This window comes from Cavia porcellus, unplaced genomic scaffold (genome assembly GCF_034190915.1).
Source record: "Cavia porcellus strain 051 isolate PalLab524CR breed Dunkin Hartley unplaced genomic scaffold, mCavPor4.1 scaffold_3, whole genome shotgun sequence".
Lineage (NCBI taxonomy): Eukaryota > Metazoa > Chordata > Mammalia > Rodentia > Caviidae > Cavia > Cavia porcellus.
Genome location: NW_026947486.1, coordinates 45425163 through 45443919, shown reverse-complemented (window position 1 = coordinate 45443919; position 18757 = coordinate 45425163). Strand labels below are relative to the sequence as shown.

The 18757-nt window shown below is 36.1% G+C and overlaps 1 protein-coding gene across 4 annotated transcripts in view; it reads right to left on the bottom strand.

Moving 5' to 3' along the window:
• The window catches only part of Atp7a (ATPase copper transporting alpha), a 244070-nt gene that overhangs the window by 76291 nt on the left and 149022 nt on the right, over positions 1-18757 (bottom strand). The gene's annotated exons all lie outside the window — the stretch shown is intronic.

Sequence of the window (18757 nt, the reverse complement as noted above, 5' to 3'; positions counted from 1 at the left end):
ATTTCAGTGTATAAATTTTTTTTTTATTTTAAATGTGTTTCTTACATGCAGTGTATTCTTGGATTCATTTTTGATACATTGTACCAGTCTTTTTTCTTTTTATGGTACCAGGAATTGAACTCACAACCTCATGCTTGCCAGAGTCACTGTGCCACTGGAGTAAATCCCTGGCTCAGTCTTTTTCTTGTAATTGCTTAACTGATTTGGGAGGGCAGGGACCAGCATATGCTGCCCCTGTTTGTAACTCACTAGCATACTGCAGTGGGAAGGGTTACCTAGCCAGTGTGCTTCAGAAGAATTGTAATCAACAGGGGCTGGGGATTTAGCTCAGCAGCATAAGCGCCTGCCTTGCAAGTGTGCAGTCGTGAGTTCAATCCCTGGTACCGATAAAAACGAAAAAGACAAAAAAAAAAAAAAAAAAAAAGAATTGTAATCAACAAAGAAAGAAGCTGGGGCCTCCTGGAAGAAACAAAAAAGATGGGAAAAGGGAGGAACAAGAAAAAGTCCCCAGGGCCCAACCCTGAGAACATTGACCCAGGCCAGGTAAATACAAAGGAGAATGAGAACAGCAAACATGCAATATCAGACACAGCACCAGTGGACATAAAGAGATATCTTCAGGACCTCATAGATGAGTTCAAAAAGTGAAATATTAAGCCAAGTACAGCAAAATATAAGATTAATAAAAGAGATGCTAAGCACCCCTCAAGAAACACAGACAGAAGAAGGGAGGAACTCAAACAAAGGAGAGAACCATTAGATGAAGAATATAAACAAAATATAGAATACATGAAGCAGATTCAAAGAGATTACCAGGAAATTAAAAACTCTATGGAAAGATGGTGAATTTAATTGAAAGAAATTAAGGATAGATTATCCAAACTGGAGGACAGTTTTGCAATGTGGGATTAGGAAAGGAAAAACTTTTTTAAAATAACAAGGAAACAAGAAGTAACAACACAAAGGTTAGAAGACAACAAGAGGATCTTTAATTGAGAATAAAGAATGTGAATGAAGAAGCAGGGGTACAAAAAATGAACTACAAAGGTTATTCACAGAAATAATTAAGGAAAACTTCCCAAGCATAGAAAAAGGAAATGATATTCAGATGTATGAGGCATACAGAACTCCAGCCATGTACAACCAAAACAGAGCTACACCCAGGCATATAACAATCAAGATCCCAGAAACTCAATATAGGAACAGAATATTAAAAGCTGTTAGTGACAAGCTGTTAGATACAAGACCAGATAACCTATAAAGGAAGGCCCATCAGAATAACGGCAGACTTCTTAACACAAACCATCAAGTCAAGAAGAGCCTGGAGTGAAATGTTCCAAGCACTGAAAGAAAATAAACTCCAGCCCAGATTGATATACCCTGAAAAACTGTCTCTAGAAGTTAATGGAGAAACAAGATCCTTCAAACACAAAGACGAACTTGGGAAATTCGCAAACACCAATCCAATTCTACAGACAATACTGGAGAGCATTCTAGAGAGAGAGAAAAGTATTAGATTCCAGGAACAGTGGCAGAGAGGCCTCAATGAATGGAACAGAAAACAGAATGAAGAAGATAAGCAGACAACTGATGGCAAAAAAAGAGCATAACAGAAATGAGGCAGAGAAGGTTGGTTATAATCTCTAATATAGATGGTCTTCATACACTAAATTAAAAAAAAAAAAGAACCACACATAGAGGAGATCAGGAGGTAGGGTTCACCAAGACATGATTTTTAGGAAATATAATTAACATGAAAAAGAGTACATGGACTGAAAATCAAATATGAGAAAGCAATGCTCTATGTGACAGAACCAGAGAGTAATAGGCGCAACTAGACCAGTATTTGTAGATAGCTTGGAAAACAGGCTTTAATAGGTAAAGGAATACAATTAGAGATCAAGTCCAGGACAGAGAAGGTTCAGAACCACTTAGGTAAATAGCAAGTTGCCACTAGTGCCCAATTTAAAACCAAGGGTCTTGGTCAGACCCAGAAATGCACAGTGTACTCTGGGTTAGTGAAAGGGGAGGGAGAGTCTTAAAAAAGATGGCAGAAGATACGTTAATAGTGTATCAGGATTTAAAACCCACATTACTCACACCACTCTGCTGTGATAGATTTTATTCTGTCCCAGTTTGTCTACTTGCATTAGATTTGAGGGCACAGACAGCTATCCCAAAAACATCAGGATATAGCACAGTAATCATCTTTAATTTCCTATTATCTTAATCGGAAGCTCTGTATGACTTATACTGTTTTATCATGACTGATCTTAGTTAAATCTGGTTTGTTTGATTGTTGTTTGGTACCAAAGATTTTATTCAAAACTGTTATGACTGATAGTATAAAGTCTGAGAGTATAGGCAATTACACTGAAGATGGCAAGACTCTACAATATGCGTTCTGGTTTGATAACTGACTGTTTTTGAAGTTTTATACTATATACAAAGTTCTGTTTTTATTAATACTGTTATATACTGATATATTCAATTATACTATGTCTGATATTATAGTCAATTCTATTGAAGATAACAAGAGACAACACAGGCTCTATGGTAGAACTCCTTGTACAACGGTCTTAATATGTCTTTTTTGTTTCATGTGTTTATAGGAATATGTTTTGTTTTGTCTTGCTTTGTTTTGTTTCTCCCTCTAACACAGAAAGGATAGACTTAACATACATGTTAAGGCTCATGCATGTGTAGAATCTATAAACAGTTTATGAGAACTGATTTTATGACACATGATGAAATGAACAGATACTTTGAAGAAAAAGAGACACTTAAGTACCCAGTGCTGATCCTGGAGTGTCATAATGTGAATCACAGCAATAGTTTTATTCTTTGTTCAGAGTGATATTAGCCTGCTTGGATTTGTACAATCTCAACATAATTGAAGATATGGATAATTGCATGTATGTTTAAGTGTATAGGATTGATAACCATATTTCTAAGTTTCTGTTGGGTAGTTGAACAGAACTGGTTGCAGTCTCACTGTTTGAATCCCCACTTTAGTATCTTGAATAACTATTTGTAAGAGGACAATCTATAATCATCAACTAGTGACTTCTCACTGTTTATTTTTTTCTTTGAAAGTATTTATTATTTCTACCCATTTTCTGTTTTGTTTAGTCTTTCTTTAAATAAAATAAAAAGACACTACAGTACCCAGTGATGATCCCGGAGTGTCATGATGTGAAATCCAGCAATAATATTATTCTTTGTTTAGAATTATTTTAGCCTGCTTTAGTTTGTTTAATCTCAACATAAATGAAATATGGATAACTGCATGTATGTTTAAGTGTATAGGATTGACAACCATATTACTAAGTTTTTGTTGGATAGTTGAACAGAACTGTTTGCAGTCTTGCTGTTTGAATTCCCACTTTGTATGTTCCACTTTTGAATTTTGAACAACTATTTGTGCAAGCACAGTATGTAAACATCAACAAGTGATTTCTTGCTGCTTATTTCTTCTCTGAACATATGTACTATTTCTACTCATTTTCTGTTTTGTTTAGTCTTTCTTTAAATAAAATTTTTAAAATATATGCACAAAATAATGGTGCATCCACCTACATAAAACAAACATTAATGCACATGAAAAAGGAAATAGGCATTACTACAATTCTAACAGGGGACATTAACAGAGCATCAAAATACATCAACCAGACGAAACATCACAACAGAACCAAACCTGTAAACAAAAGGACTCAGAAGATATTTACAGAGTGTTCTAAGAGACAATATCAGAATACACATTCTTCTCAGCTGCAAATAGGGTGTTCTCTGAAACAGACCACATACTAGCCCACAAAATACACTTAACATAATGCAAAATAATTAGCATTATCTCATGCATATTATCACCATAGTGCAACGAAACTACAAGTCAATGACAAAAGAAAGGATAAAACTGCATAAACACATTGAAATTAAATAACACACTGCTGAAGTCACCAAGAACTCCCTGCGAATTGATGCCATTCATAGGCTGCTGGGGGGAGAGCTAGATGCCAGTCTTTTCCCATGAGCCAGCACCATTCATGGACTGTGGGGGAAAAGAACAAGAAGTCACCAAAAAGCAAATCATCCCTGTGAACCAGCACCATGTGCAGGACACTGGGAGGACAGCCAGACGCCAGACTATTCCCATGAGCCAGTACCATTCAACCAATTCATCCCATGGATTTAGAGATGGTTCAATATACACAAATCAATATATGTAATACAATATATCAACAGAGCCAAAAAAGATATGATCATCACAACAGATACAGAAAAAGAGTTTCAGAAAGCCCAACATCCATTCATAAAAAAACCCTACAGAAAATTGGAATAATTTTTACCTCAATCTGCTGAAAGCCATCTATGACAAACCAAGAGCCTACATCAATAAAATGATCAAAAACTGAAAACTTCCATTCTAAAATCAGGAACACAACAGTGAATGGCCACTATTACCTCTCCTATTCAACATAATTCTAGAACATTAGCCATAGCAATTAGACAAGAGAAAGACATCAAAGGAATAAAAACAGTAAAGGAAGAAGTAAATTATCATTAGTTGTGGATGACATGACACTCTACACAGAAGACCAAAAATTCTCCACCAAAACATTATAAATTCAATAACCACATTCAGCCGCATAGCAGTTTAAGTTAGCACTTAAAAATCAGTAATATCCCTGTACAAAAATAAACTCTCTGAAAAAGAAATTAGAGAAACCAAACCTTTTGCAATAGCATCAGAAAAATATAGAATACTTAGGAATCAATCTGAAAAATGAAGGAAAAGATCCCTACACTGAAAACTACAGTATTTTCAAAAAGGAGACCAAAGAAGGTATCAGATAACAGAAAGCTATACTTTGCTATTGGGTAGGAAGAAGGAATACAATGAAAATGGCTATACTACTGAAATTGTCATATATATTTAATGCAATTCCAAACAAAATATCATTGCATATCGCTCAGAACTAGACAAAATATTATTTCTAAAATTTAATTGGATATAAAAGAGACATAGAAAACAAAAAACAATTCTGGGAAGCAAAGGCAAGGCAGGACACATCACAATCCTGACTTGAAATTATACTACAAAGGTACTGTTATGGAAACAGCATGATACAGGCCAAAAAAAAGAAACCACACCTGAGGTTTACTGGAACAGTTTAAAACATGTTTTAACTCCAAACACACTCAGTCACCTTATATGGGACATAGGGGCCAAACACATTCACTGGAAGATAGATCACCTCTTTAATGGCACAAGAAAAATTGGCTTTCCACTTACCAAAGGCTAAATCTAAACCCATATCTCTCATTTTGCACTAATCTAAAATCAAAATGGATCAAAGATCTAAATATTGAATCATCTGGAAGAAAAAAATCAGTAGAAGTCTTTAATACAGAGGTACACAAAGTCTTCATGAAGAAAACCCCAATACGTGGGGAATACTACAAATAATCTACAACTGGAATGACATCTTTTTAAAAAGCCTTCTGCACAGCAAAAGAAATAATCAACAGATTGAAAAGACAGTCCATAGACTGGAAAAAACTTTTAGCCAGTTTTTTCCCAAGGGACTAACACCTAAAACATTTTAAGAGACTTCCAGAAAGATGGCGGAGTGGTAAGCAGCAGAGGAAACAGCCTCTCTGAGAATCACAGTCCAGATTCTGAAATACAGCATTGTGAGGAAAACAAGAAAAAAAGGAAGTGGGTCCCAAGGATCCAGGAACAAGCTGAAGTGCAAACTGAAGCCCACAGAGAGAGTAAAAGAAAAACTTCAATGAAGAAGGCACAGCTGGCAGCACTTTCTACCAGAGATGGACTCACTGCACAAGAGGAGCTGTTGGAATTTGGGGATGCACGGTCACAGTGACAGGGATGACTGGTGACCCTGGAGGCCTCTGCAGAGAGACGTAGCAGTGGAGGAGAGCAGCAGATGTGGAGGAATGCACTAACTGGCAATGTTGCTCCTAATAATCCATGAATGAGATTAACTAAGGGACACAGAAAATATGATGGTACAGCACCAAAAAATCAAGAGCCAGGAAAACAAGTAACAACTTCTCATCTCCAGCAAACTGAAGAAGAAAGATCTTCCAACCCACTCAAAACTCAAAAACTAGCTTCACATGAAAACCTTAGAAAAGTAATCATCATGTAATGATGGCAAACACTACCAATAAGGAAACCTACCATAGGCAACATACAAGCACCATGACAGAAATTAAACTAAAAAAGAAAAGAAATGAAAAGATTCTTAAACAAGATGCAACTCCAGACATCCAGTTTGCTAAAATCAAACCAAGGGGTCAATAAAGTGGGCTAGTCCAAAAGAAACCCTGAGGGTCTCTCTGAAGTAGAAACAAGAAAGCAATGGAATTAAGCTCAAAAAACAGAATCAGAAATAATCTCTCAGATAACTATAGGTATTACCAAAAAACACACCATACTTAGCTACGTTCGAGCACACAGAGACAAAAAAAAAAAAAAATAAGATGAATGTAAGCAAATTATGGAAGTACAGCACAGGAAAAAATGAAATCCATAAAGCAGATTCAATCAGATGATTGAATAAAAACTCCATTTAAAGTATTTGAAGCCAGTGAGGTGAGTTCTAGCACATTGGTGTAGGCCAGTGAAGAGTTTAAGATCATCACTCCCAGGGGTTAAGAGCCGGCCCTGCTACCAACCACACTAGAATAGACTCTGCAGGTTTCATGGGCCTAACTGGACCATCCCCAGCAATCTTCTTTCAATGTAGGAACTGAGGCCATACAAGGTGAGTTCTGGCACACCAGCACAGGCCCAAGGAGAATTTAAGCTCATCGATCCCAGCCGCTAAGTGCCAACCCAGTTTCTAGCCACACTAGACTAGGCTCTGCAGATTTCATGGACCTAACTGGACCATTCCCAGTGACCTTCTTTCAACCCGGGGAGCTGAATCAAAAATTCCATTGAAAGTTGTCAAAATTGCCCCAACTAAAGTGAAGATAGAATTCCACACCTCTGAGACAAGATTGCAGCTAGTGAGGAAGAAAGGAAAGATCTTTTAAAAATAACAAGGAATCAAGAAATAACAATTCAACAGCTACAAGATGATGCAAAGAAAAACAGCATAACACAATTATAACAGGAGACCTTAACACACCATTGACACAAAGGGACAGATCAACCAGACAGAAAATCAGCAAAGAATTAACAGAACTGAATCATACCTGTTAACAAATGGACTTGATAGACATACACAGAACGTTCCATTCAACAATATCAGAATATACATTATTCTCATCAGGACATATGACATTCTCGAACATACACCATATACTAGCCCAAAGAACATTTTTAAGTAAATGTAAAAGAGTTGAAATTAGCCCATGCATGTTATCAGATCATAGCACCATGAAACTAGAAATTAATGATAAAAGAAACTGCAAAAACCCCACAAACACATGGAAATTGAATAATACACTCTTGAGCAATCATTAGGTCACAGGGAAAACTAAACAATACCTACAAGCAAATGAAAATACAGATACAACTTACCAGAATCTGTGGGATGCAATGAAAACAGTCCTCAGAGGAAAATATATTGCACTGAGTTTCCATATCAGGAAAACAGAACGAATACAAATAAACAACCTGATGCTACACCTCAAATATCTAGAAAAGAAGAGCAAGTCAAGCCCAAAGTGAAAAGAAGGGAGGAAATTATAAAAATCATAGCAGAAATTAATGCAATGGAGACTAAGAAAATAATACAAAGAATCAATGAATCAAAGAGTTGGTTCTTTGAAAGAATAAATAAAATTGATAAGCCCCTAGCCAACCTTATTTTAAAAAGGAAAGAAAAAGCTCAAATTCAGGCAATTTAGGAATGAAAAGCAAAAGCACTACAGACTCTGGAAATATATTTCAACTCCTATTTCAAAAACCTCTACTTTCATAAGTTTGATAACATAGAAGATTCTAGGACAGATTCCTAGGAACATATAAGGTAACACAGCTGGGTCAAGAAGATATAAAACTTCTGAATAACCCAATTTCTATTAATGAAATTGAAAACATAATTAAGTCCTTACCTACAAAGAAGAGCCCAGGCCCAGACAAATTCACTGCAGAATTATACAAGAAATACAAAGAAGACTTAACATTGACACTCCTCAAACTCTTCAGTGAAATCGAAAGAGAAGCAGTTCTTCTTAAGTCAATTCTGGAAGCAAATATTACTCTAGCACCAAAACCTGACAAATATCCAACTAAAAAAGAGAACTAGAGGCCAATCTCCCTAATGAACATAGAAGTAAAAATTCTCAATAAAATATTGGCAAACAGGATGCAGCAAATCATCAAGATTATTATACACATGACCAAGTGGGATTTATCCCAGGCATGCAGGGATGTTTCAACATACGTAAATCAATCAATGTAATCCACCATATCAATAGAGCCAAAAGTAAGAATCACATGATCATTCCTATAGATACAGAAAAAGCTTTTGATAAGGTCCAACACTCATTCATGATAGGAACCTTACAGAAAATTGGGATAGATGGTTTCTACCTCAATATGATTAAGACCACCTACGAAAAATCAACAGTCAGTATTATATTAAATGGCCAAAAACTGAAAGACTTTACCTTAAATTCAGACACAAGACAAGGATGTCCCTTATCACTACTCCTATACAACACAGTACTGGAAATTCAAGCCAGAGCAATTAAACAAGAGAGAGAAATAAAAGGGGTAAAGATAGAAAAACAAGAAGTTAAATAATCATTATGTGCAGACAACATGATACTCTACATAGAAGACTCACAAAACTCCATTGAAAGTCTCCTAGATATAATAAATAAATTCAGTAATGTAGCTGGCTATAAAGTCAATACTCAAAAATCAATAGCATTCCTATACAGTAACCACAAAATCACTGAAAGAGAAAAAAGAGAAGCCACACCTTTCACACTAGCATCCAAAAATTGAAATACTTAGGAATTAATCTCTGAAAGAAGTAAAAGATCTAAACAGGGAAAATTATAATATCCTGATAAAAGAAATTGAAGAGGATCTCAGAAAATGGAAAAACATCCCTTGTCCATGGAAAGGAACAATAAATATTGTGAAAATGGCCATTCTCCAAAAATTGCTATACAGATTCAAAGCAATCCCAATGAAAATACCATTAACATACGTCATAGATCTAGAAAAATTACTCCCAAAATTCATGTCGAAACAGAAGAAACCTAGAATAGCATAGGCAATTCTAAGCAGCAAAGGCAAGGCAGGAGACATCACAATCCCTGACTTGAAGTTGTACTACAAAGTTACTGTAATAAAATCAACATGGTACTGAAATAAAAACGAATCTGAAGATCAACAGAATAGATTAGAAGATACAACCACAACTACAAATATACATAACCACCTTATCTTTGAATAAGGGGCCAAATATGTTTACGGGAAGAACCACAGTCTCTTTAATAAATGGTGCTGGAAAAAATGGCTCTCCATACGCCAAAAACTAAAGCTAGATCCATGCCTATCACTATGTACTAAACTAAAATTTAAATGGATCAAAGATCTGAATATTAAAACAGAAGTACTAAATCTGTTGGAAGACAAATTGGTTAAAAATCTTGAAGACATAGGGTTGGGTAGAGAGTTCATAAACAGGAATAAAACCGCACGGGAAATACTTCCCAGAATCAATAACTGGGATCATGTCTTATTAAAATTAAAAAGTTTCTCATGTAAAAAGAAATCTCTAGCATAGTGAAAGGAAAACCCACAAACTGGGAAAAAATGTTAGTGAACTGTCCCTCAGACAAAGGACTTCTGTCTAAAACATATAAAGAATTTTTAAAAATCAGAACCCGAAAATCAAAAGACCCAATCCAAAAAGGGCATCTGAGATGAATACACAGTTCACAGATGAAGAAAGAGAAACGCAAATAAATACATGAAAAAATGTTCATCATCATTACTCATTAAAGAAATGCAGGTTAAAACAACACTGAGATTCCATCTCACTCCAGAAAGAATGGCCGGGTTCTAGAAAACTACCAACAACAAATGCTGGAGTGGCTTTGGGGTAAAAGGAATGCTCCTGCTCTGTTGGTAAGAGTGTAGACTGGTGCAACCACTGTGGAGGTCAGTCTGGAAATTCCTCAAAAAGCTATATTGGAAGTCCCATTTGACCCAGATATTCTACTTCTAGGCATATTCCCAGAAGAACTGAAAATATCATACCACAATCATATATGTCCTTCCATACTTATAGCAGCAAAATTTATAAAAGCCAGATCTTAGAAACAATCTAAGTGTCCATCAACTGATGAATGGATATAAAAGTTGTGGTATTTTTATACAATGGAATTCTACTCAGCTATAAAGAATGATCACATTGAGATATTTATAAATACGTGGACACAACTTGAGACCATACTCATAAGCAAAATAAATTAAACTCACATGTATAAATATCGTATAGTCTCCCTAGTGTAAGAAATGGTAAGAGTACATAAGATTTTACGGTAATTATGATTCCTGATTACATTGCTTTGAAGCCTTATAATGTTTTCATTCATTAGTTGGAATTGTTTTTATTCTGTTTTGTTTGATTTTATTATGTGTGATGGTTTGAACAGCTATTTTGAAGAAAACAAGACATTATGGCATCCATTGTTGATTTAATATCATCTTGCTTTGAAGTCCTATTATGCATTTTTTTCTTCTGTTTCGATTGGTTCTATTATGTTGTATCTTATTGGATTTTAGTATGTGTGATAGTATAAACAAATTTTTATGGAAAATGAGATAATATAGTAGCCATTGTTCATTTTCTGTTATTTGGTTCTGAATGTGGTGTAATACTTTCATTCTATTGAATAGTTTATACTATTTTGTTATGTTTGTTACTATTGTATGTGAAGGTATGCTCAACTATTTCAAAGAAAGAGACATTATGGAAGCTACTGGTTTTTTTTAATTTAATGAGATTAAGACAAAAGAGGAGAGAAAAAAAGTAGGTCAGAACAGAACAATGTAAGCAACACAGGACTTCATCACAAGACAACCGGATGGTAGCTACTGTTAATATCTGGTTGTTCTGTTCTGATCTGCTTTGTTCTGTTCTCTTTTGTCTTAATCTCTTTAAAATAAAATTTAAATTTTTTTTAAAAAGAAAGTATTTGAAGCCAATTAGGACAATGTGAAGTCAGGATCTCAGATACTGAATACAAGCTTGCATATAGTGACCAGGAAAACGAATATTTCTCAAAAATAGCAAGGGACCATGAGAAATCAATCCAGCAGCTGCTAGATGAGACAAAAAAGAATAACTTAATATTAATTAGTCAATGACAAGCAGGAGATACCTCAAATGATGTTAAAAACATATTCACAGACATTATGACAGAACACTTGCATAACAGAGAAAAAGAATTTGACATGCAGATAAACGAGGCATATAGACTTGCATTAGAAATGATCAAAAAATCTGCATCCAGAAATTCAACACAGGAATAAAATATTAAAAGGTGTTAGGGAAAACAAACAAATCACCTATAAAGCAAAGTCCATCAGAATTACAGCTGACTTCTCAGCACAAACTCTCAAGTCAAGGAGAGCTTGGAGTAAAGTACTACAAATTCTAAAGTAAAACAACTTTCAGTGCAGATTGATGTACCCCACAAAACTGTCTTTCAAAACTGAGGGAGAAATAAGATGCTTCCATGACACATGACAAGGATAAGTCAATAAATATCAGTTTACTGATCAGCATTAATGGTCTCAATTCACCAGTCAAGAGACACAGATGGCAGAATGGATTAAGAAGCACAGTCCAACAACATGCTACATAAAGAAACACATTTAATTCAAAAAGAAATTCATAGACTGAAGGTAAAAGGATAGAAAACAATGTTCCATGTGACAGGAACCCAGAAAAAATCAGGGATAACTATTCTATTTGCAAACAAAATGAATTTCAAGCCAAGACTAAGAGAGATAAAAAAGGTCACTATATCCTCATAGAGGGAACAATTCAAGAGGAAGAGATAACAATCATAAATATGTATACAATTACAGTGCACTCAACTATATAAAACAATTACTAACAGACATGAAAAATCAAATAAGCTTTAATATAATTGTATTGGGAGACAACAGCATTGTCACAGAAAGACACATCAATAGGGCAAAAATTCACTAATAAAATATTAGAAATAAATTTTTGAACAAATGGACTTAGTAGATGTCTATAGCATTTTCCATCCCATAACATAAGAATACACATTCTTCTTAGCTGCACGGGGGAAATTCTCCAAAATAGACCATATACCAGCTCATAGAACATGCTAAAGTAAGTCCAAAGGAACTGAAATTATCCCATGCATATTATCAGACCACAGTGTAATGAAATTGGAAATCCATGCCATAGGAAACCTCAAGAACATCATTAACATATAGAAATCAAATAGCATTCTACTTAACAACCAGTGGGTCACAGATGAAATTAAAGAAGACATTATAGGGGCTGGGGATTTAGCTCAGCGGCATGAGCACCTGCCTTGCAAGCAGGCAGCTGTGAGTTCGATCCCTAGTACCGATAAAAAGGAAAAGGACAAAAAAAAAAAAAAAGAAGAAGAAATTATAGACAGTTTTTACAGTTAATGGTAATGACAATACAACATATTGGAACTTGTAGGACACAATGAAAGCAGTCTTAAAAGGGAAATTTATACTAGTAAATACCCTTATCAATAAATAAACACCTTAGTGGAGAACCTCAAATTTCTAGGAAAAGAAGAGCAGGCTAAACCAAAAGCCTCTACAAGGGAAGATATTATAAAGATCAGAGAAGAAATTAACACACTGGAGACCCCCCCCAAAAAAACTACAAAGAATCAATTCATTGAAATGTTGGTTGTTTGACAGATTAAATAAATTAACAAACCCTTAGCCAACATTATCAAAAAAAACAAAGACTCAAATCCACACAATTAAGAATTGAAAGGAGAACTCACAAGTGACCTTGAAGAAATCCAGAAAATCATCTATACCAACTTTGAACATCTATATTCTAGGGTAGGGATTTAGCTCCGTGGCATAATAACCTGCCTTGCAAGCAGGCGGTCGTGACTTCGATCCCCAGGACCAATAAAAAGTTAAAAAAAAAAAAAGAAAATCTATATTCTAATAAGATGAAAATACAGAATGGACAGATGCCTACCTACATATGAATTACCAAAGCTGAATCAAGAAGATATAAAAATCCTAAATAATCCAATATCAATAAATGAAATTAAGATGTAATTAAAAACCTATCAACAAAGAAAAAAAAAAAACCAGGCCCTAAAGGAGGATTCACTCCTGAATTCTATAAATTTAGAGAAGGCCTGACACCACTATTTTCAAACTCTTTAATGAAATGCAAAGGAAAGCAATACTTCCAAATTCATTCGTGGAAGCAAACATTACACTGATACTAAAATCAGAGAAGGACTCAACCAGGAAAGAGAATTATAGGTCAATCTCCTTAATGAACATCAAAACAAAAATCTTCAGTAGGATACTGGCAAACAGAATGCAGCAAATCATGAAAAAAGATTGCACACTATGATCAAGTGAGATACATTTGAGGGATATAGGGATGATTCTACATATATAAACCTATAAATCTAATACAACATATTTACAGAGCCAAGGACTAAAAATCATATGATCATCCCAACAGATGCAGAAAAAGCTTTTGACAAAGTCCAGCACCCATTCATGATAAAAACCCTACAGAAAATTGGAATAAATGGTCTTTATCTTAATCTGATAAAAGCCATCCACCACAAAACAACAGCCAACATCATACTAAATGGACAAAAACTGAAAGCTTTCGCTCTAAAATCAAGAATGAGATGAGGTTGCACAATGTCTCAACTCTTACTCAGCATAGTCCTGGAAACTTTAGCTGGAGCAATTAGACAAGAGAAATAAACAAAAGGAACAAAGACAGGAAAGGAAGAATTTAAACTATCATTCTTTGCAGATGACTTGATACCTTACATCGAAGACCCAAAAACTCCACCAAAAGACTTCCAGTTTTAATAAGCAAATTCAGTAATGTAGCTGGATACAAAGTCAACACTCAAAAATCAATAGCCTTCCTGTACACAAATCTCAAACTTACTGAGAGAGAAATCAGGGAAACAATATCTTTTACAATAGTATCCCAGAAAATGAAATACCTAGAAATCAACCTAGCAAAAGAGGTAAAAGATCAATCACAGTACTCTGAACAAAAAAAGGATGTTGAAGAGGATATTAGAAAATGCTCTTGGGTAGGAAAAACAAATATAGTGAAAATGGCCATACTTCCAAAACTGTTATACAGATTCAATGCAATCCCAAAATTCCAACATCATATTTCACATAATTAGAAAAACAATTCGAAAATGCATCTGGAACCAGAAGACACCTAGAAAAGGAAAGGCAGTCCTGGACAACAAAGACAAGAGAGAGGGCTTCACAATCACTGACATGAAATATATTATAAAGCTACTGTTATTAAAAAAGACTGTGGTACTGGCAAAAAAAAAAAAAAGACCCAAAGATCAATGGAACAGATTAGAAGATGCAGAAGCAGCTCCAGACACATTAAGCCACCTTATTGTTGACAAAGGTAACAAACACATTCACTGGAAGAAAGATAGCCTTTTTATAAATGGTGCTGGAAAAACTGGCTCTACACATATCAAAGATTAAAACTGCACCTATATCTTTTACCATGCTCTAAGCTAAAATCAGAATGGGTCAAAGATCTTAATATTAGGGGCTGGGGATTTAGCTCAGTGGCGTAAGCACCTTCCTTGCAAGCAGGCAGTCATGAGTTCGATCCCCGGTACCAATAAAAAAAAAAAAGAAAAAGACAAAAAAAAGATCTTAATATTAAAACAGAAACATTACATCTGTTGGAAGATAGAGTAGGTAAAACTCTTTAAGTCATTGGTATAGGCAAAGACTTTATGAACAAAACCCTGATTGTCCAGGAACTATCACAATGAATCAAAAACTGGGATCTCATCCTACTGAAAAGCTTTTGTATAGCAAGAGAAACCACCAACAGAGTGAAGAGACAACTCACAAGGTGGCAGAAATTGTTTGCCAGCTGTTCCTTAAAGGATTACTATCAAGAACTTATAAAGAACTCAAAAAAATCAGTCCTCCTCGATTTAAAGACCCAATGCAAAAATGGGCATCTGAGATCAATATTTCTCAGATAAAGAAATATGAACAGCAAATAAATATGCAAAAAATGTTCAGAATCACTGGTGATTCAAGAGGTGCAAATTAAAACAACATTGAGATTCTACCTCATTCCAGAAAGATTGACTATTATCAAGAAATCAAGCAATAACAAACACTGGAGGGTGTGGAGAAAAGGAACTCTTCTCCACTGTTGGTGGGAATGCAGACTGGTGCAACCACTGTGGAAATCAGTGTGGAAATTCCTCCAAAAGGAATTGGAGGTCCCATTCAACTCAGCTATTCCCCTTCTAAGTATCTTCCCGAAATAATTAAAAACATCATACCACATTGATATATATGCACCCATGTTTATGGCAGCACAGTTTGCAATAGCCAGACATTAGAAACAACCTAAATGCCCATCAAACCAAAGAATGGATAAAAAAGATGTGGTGTTTTTATACAATAGAGTACTACTCAGTCATAAAGAATGATATACTGGGCACTTTTATAGGTAAATGTAGGCACCTTGAGAACATACTCACTAGTGAAATAAATTAAGACACACGTGTAAACATCACATTGTTTCATTAGTGAGAAGCTGAAAGAAAAAACTTATGTATATGTGTTTGCATATGTATATAAAAATAGTTAAGATAGCCATACTATTGATTTCTCTGAGTCACTGAAGAGAAAGATTTGGGCTTGTATTGTTCAGACAATTGAATCCAGATATATTGTGTCCTGGGTGAATGATTTGGGGATGACAATGTGCAATGTATGTACCATTGTTGACTTGTGATTGACATGTTTTGAAATTTTGTTGTAGCATCTTTTTCTTCTTGCTTTTTCTTTTCTTTCTTTTTATCCTTGAAATAAAATGGCTTTTTTTTTTTTTGTCTTTTTCATTTTTTATCGGTACCAGGGATCGAACTCACGACTGCCTGCTTGCAAGGCAGGCGCTTATGCCGCTGAGCTAAATCCCCAGCCCCTATAAAATGGCTTTTGAAAAAGAAATTTAAAAATTAAAAATAAGCTGGACTTCCAGGAGAACATGGCGGACAGATAACAGCAACTACCGGAGGCTCTCTGAAAGACTCGGCTCAGAAGCCAGGAATGGTGCGGACTATGGAGACATAAGCAGGTGGAGATATGCTCTGCTGACTCAGGAACGAACTGGGCTGAGAGAAACCAACTTGGAATGCAGTCCTGGTGCTAAAACAGGAACAGAAAAGCCTCGGTGTGGAGGCTGGACCCTGCGCCATTGTAAGCCGCGATTTAGGTTTCCCGCCGTGCGGCGTCTGGCTGCCTCTACAGTGGCTCCGCAAGAGGAGAGACACGCAGAAGCTCTGAGAACGGCAATCTGCGAACGGCAGGGAGGCGTGCACTGACTTGTGGTGAGGTGAGTGAGAGAAACTGACACTCTACCACAGTTTGACTCCAGCAGAGGACTTTCTGGGCCCGAGCAGTCCTGCGGGAGCAGGGCACGGTGGCGACTCCAGCCACACATCCCCCTCTCGGACGGGATTGGTGAAAAGTGCCTGGCCTGTGTGACGCTGCCGGTGGACCTGGTAGGCTGTCCCAACCCAGATCCCAGAGCCTGACGGTGGCCGGGAGGGGAGACGCATAGGCTGCCTGGTCCGTAACTCCCTGGTGCGCAGCGGTGAGTGGGAACACCTAACTGGCGCAATTCGATCAGGCTGTGGCTGACTGGGAGAGAAGCTGGGCCTCTTATATAAGCTTGCATATATAAGGAACAGAGAAGAAGAGGCAGCATGGGAAGAGGCAGCAACAAGAAAGGCTCCTCGGCCCCCAAATCTGAGAAACAGGCAATAGCAGACACCGCACCAATACACATAAGGCGCCATATAGAGAGCCTCATAGGCCAATTCAGGAATGAAGTTATCAACGACCTGAAGCTAGAAGTATGCAGAATAGTTAGAGAAATGCTAAGTACCACCCAACAAAAAACAGGTGGTGGAATGGAAGAACAGAAAAAAAGGGGAGAATTGTTTGATGGAGAAAACAGAGAAAGCATAGAATACATGAAGCAGGTTCAAAGGGACTACCAAGATACTAAGAAGTCTATCGAAGACTGGCATAACAGCTTGAAAGAAACTAAGGACAGACTATCTGAACTGGAGGGCAGACTTGTAATATGGGAGAATGAAATGAAAAACTTCTTAAAAATAACAAAGAAACAAACAGCAATAATACAAAGACAAGAAGATGATAAGAGGATACATAACTTAAGGATTAAGAACATAAAAGAAGAAGCAGGGACACAAACAAGTGAATTACAAAAGCTACTCACAGAAATAATCCAGGAGAATTTTCCTAATTTAGCAAAAGGTAAAGATACTCAGATGTATGAGGCATACAGGACCCCAGCTACCTACAACCCAAACAGAGCTACACCCAGGCATATAATAATCAAAATTCCAGAAATTCAATACAAGAACAGAATATTAAAAGCTGTCAGAGACAAGAAACAGACCACTTACAAGGGAACACCCATCAGAATTACAGCAGATTTCTCTGCACAAACCATCAAATCACGAAGAGCGTGGGGGGAAATAATTCAAGCTTTGAAAGATAATAATCTCCAGCCAAGATTGAGATATCCTGCACAACTGTCCCTGGAAATTGATGGAAAAACAAGGTGCTTCCAGGATAAAGAGGAACTGGGGGAATTTGCAACCACCAATTCAACTCTACAGAGGGTATTGCAGGATATTCTAAAAAAAGAAAAATACAAAGAATCCAGAAATAATGGCAGAGAGGTCACAACGAATGGAGCAGAGAACAAAATGAAGAAGACAAACTGACAGCTACTGACAGAAAAAGAGCTCAACAGAAATGAGGCAGAGAAGATTGGATGATAGGAACAGCTATTTTGGAGAAAATGACATCTTAATAGGTAATACTGATTTAGTATCATCTTGTTTTGAAGTCTCATCTAGCTTTTGTCCTTCTGTCTCCAATGGTCTAAATAGGCTGTATCTTATTGGATTTTATTATGTACGATAGTATAAGCAAAAACCTTTTAAAGACAAGGAGATTATACAGAAACCATTGTTCATTTTCTGTTAGTCGATACTAAATACTCTGTAATGCTGTCATTCTCTTGAATGGTTTTACATTGTTTTGATATACTTAATGCTACAGTATACGAAGTTGTACTCAAGGATTTCAAAGAAAGAGACAATATGGTAACTACTTTTAGGTTAGGATTATCTGGTGGTGAAACACTACTCTGCTTAAATGGTTATGTTTTGATCTGAGCTGTTTCGTTGTTATGCCCTCTTTTATCTCAATCTCCACTCCATTATTTACTTTTTTATCTTTATCCTTTTAATTAAAGGAAAAAAATAGCAGGATATATTATAGTAACCCACTTTGACTTTTCATTACCTTGATTTAAAGCCCTGTATTACTCTCACCATCTGGTTTTTAACTGATGTTCCCCTATTCTGTTTTGCTGGATAGTATCAGGCTCGAAAG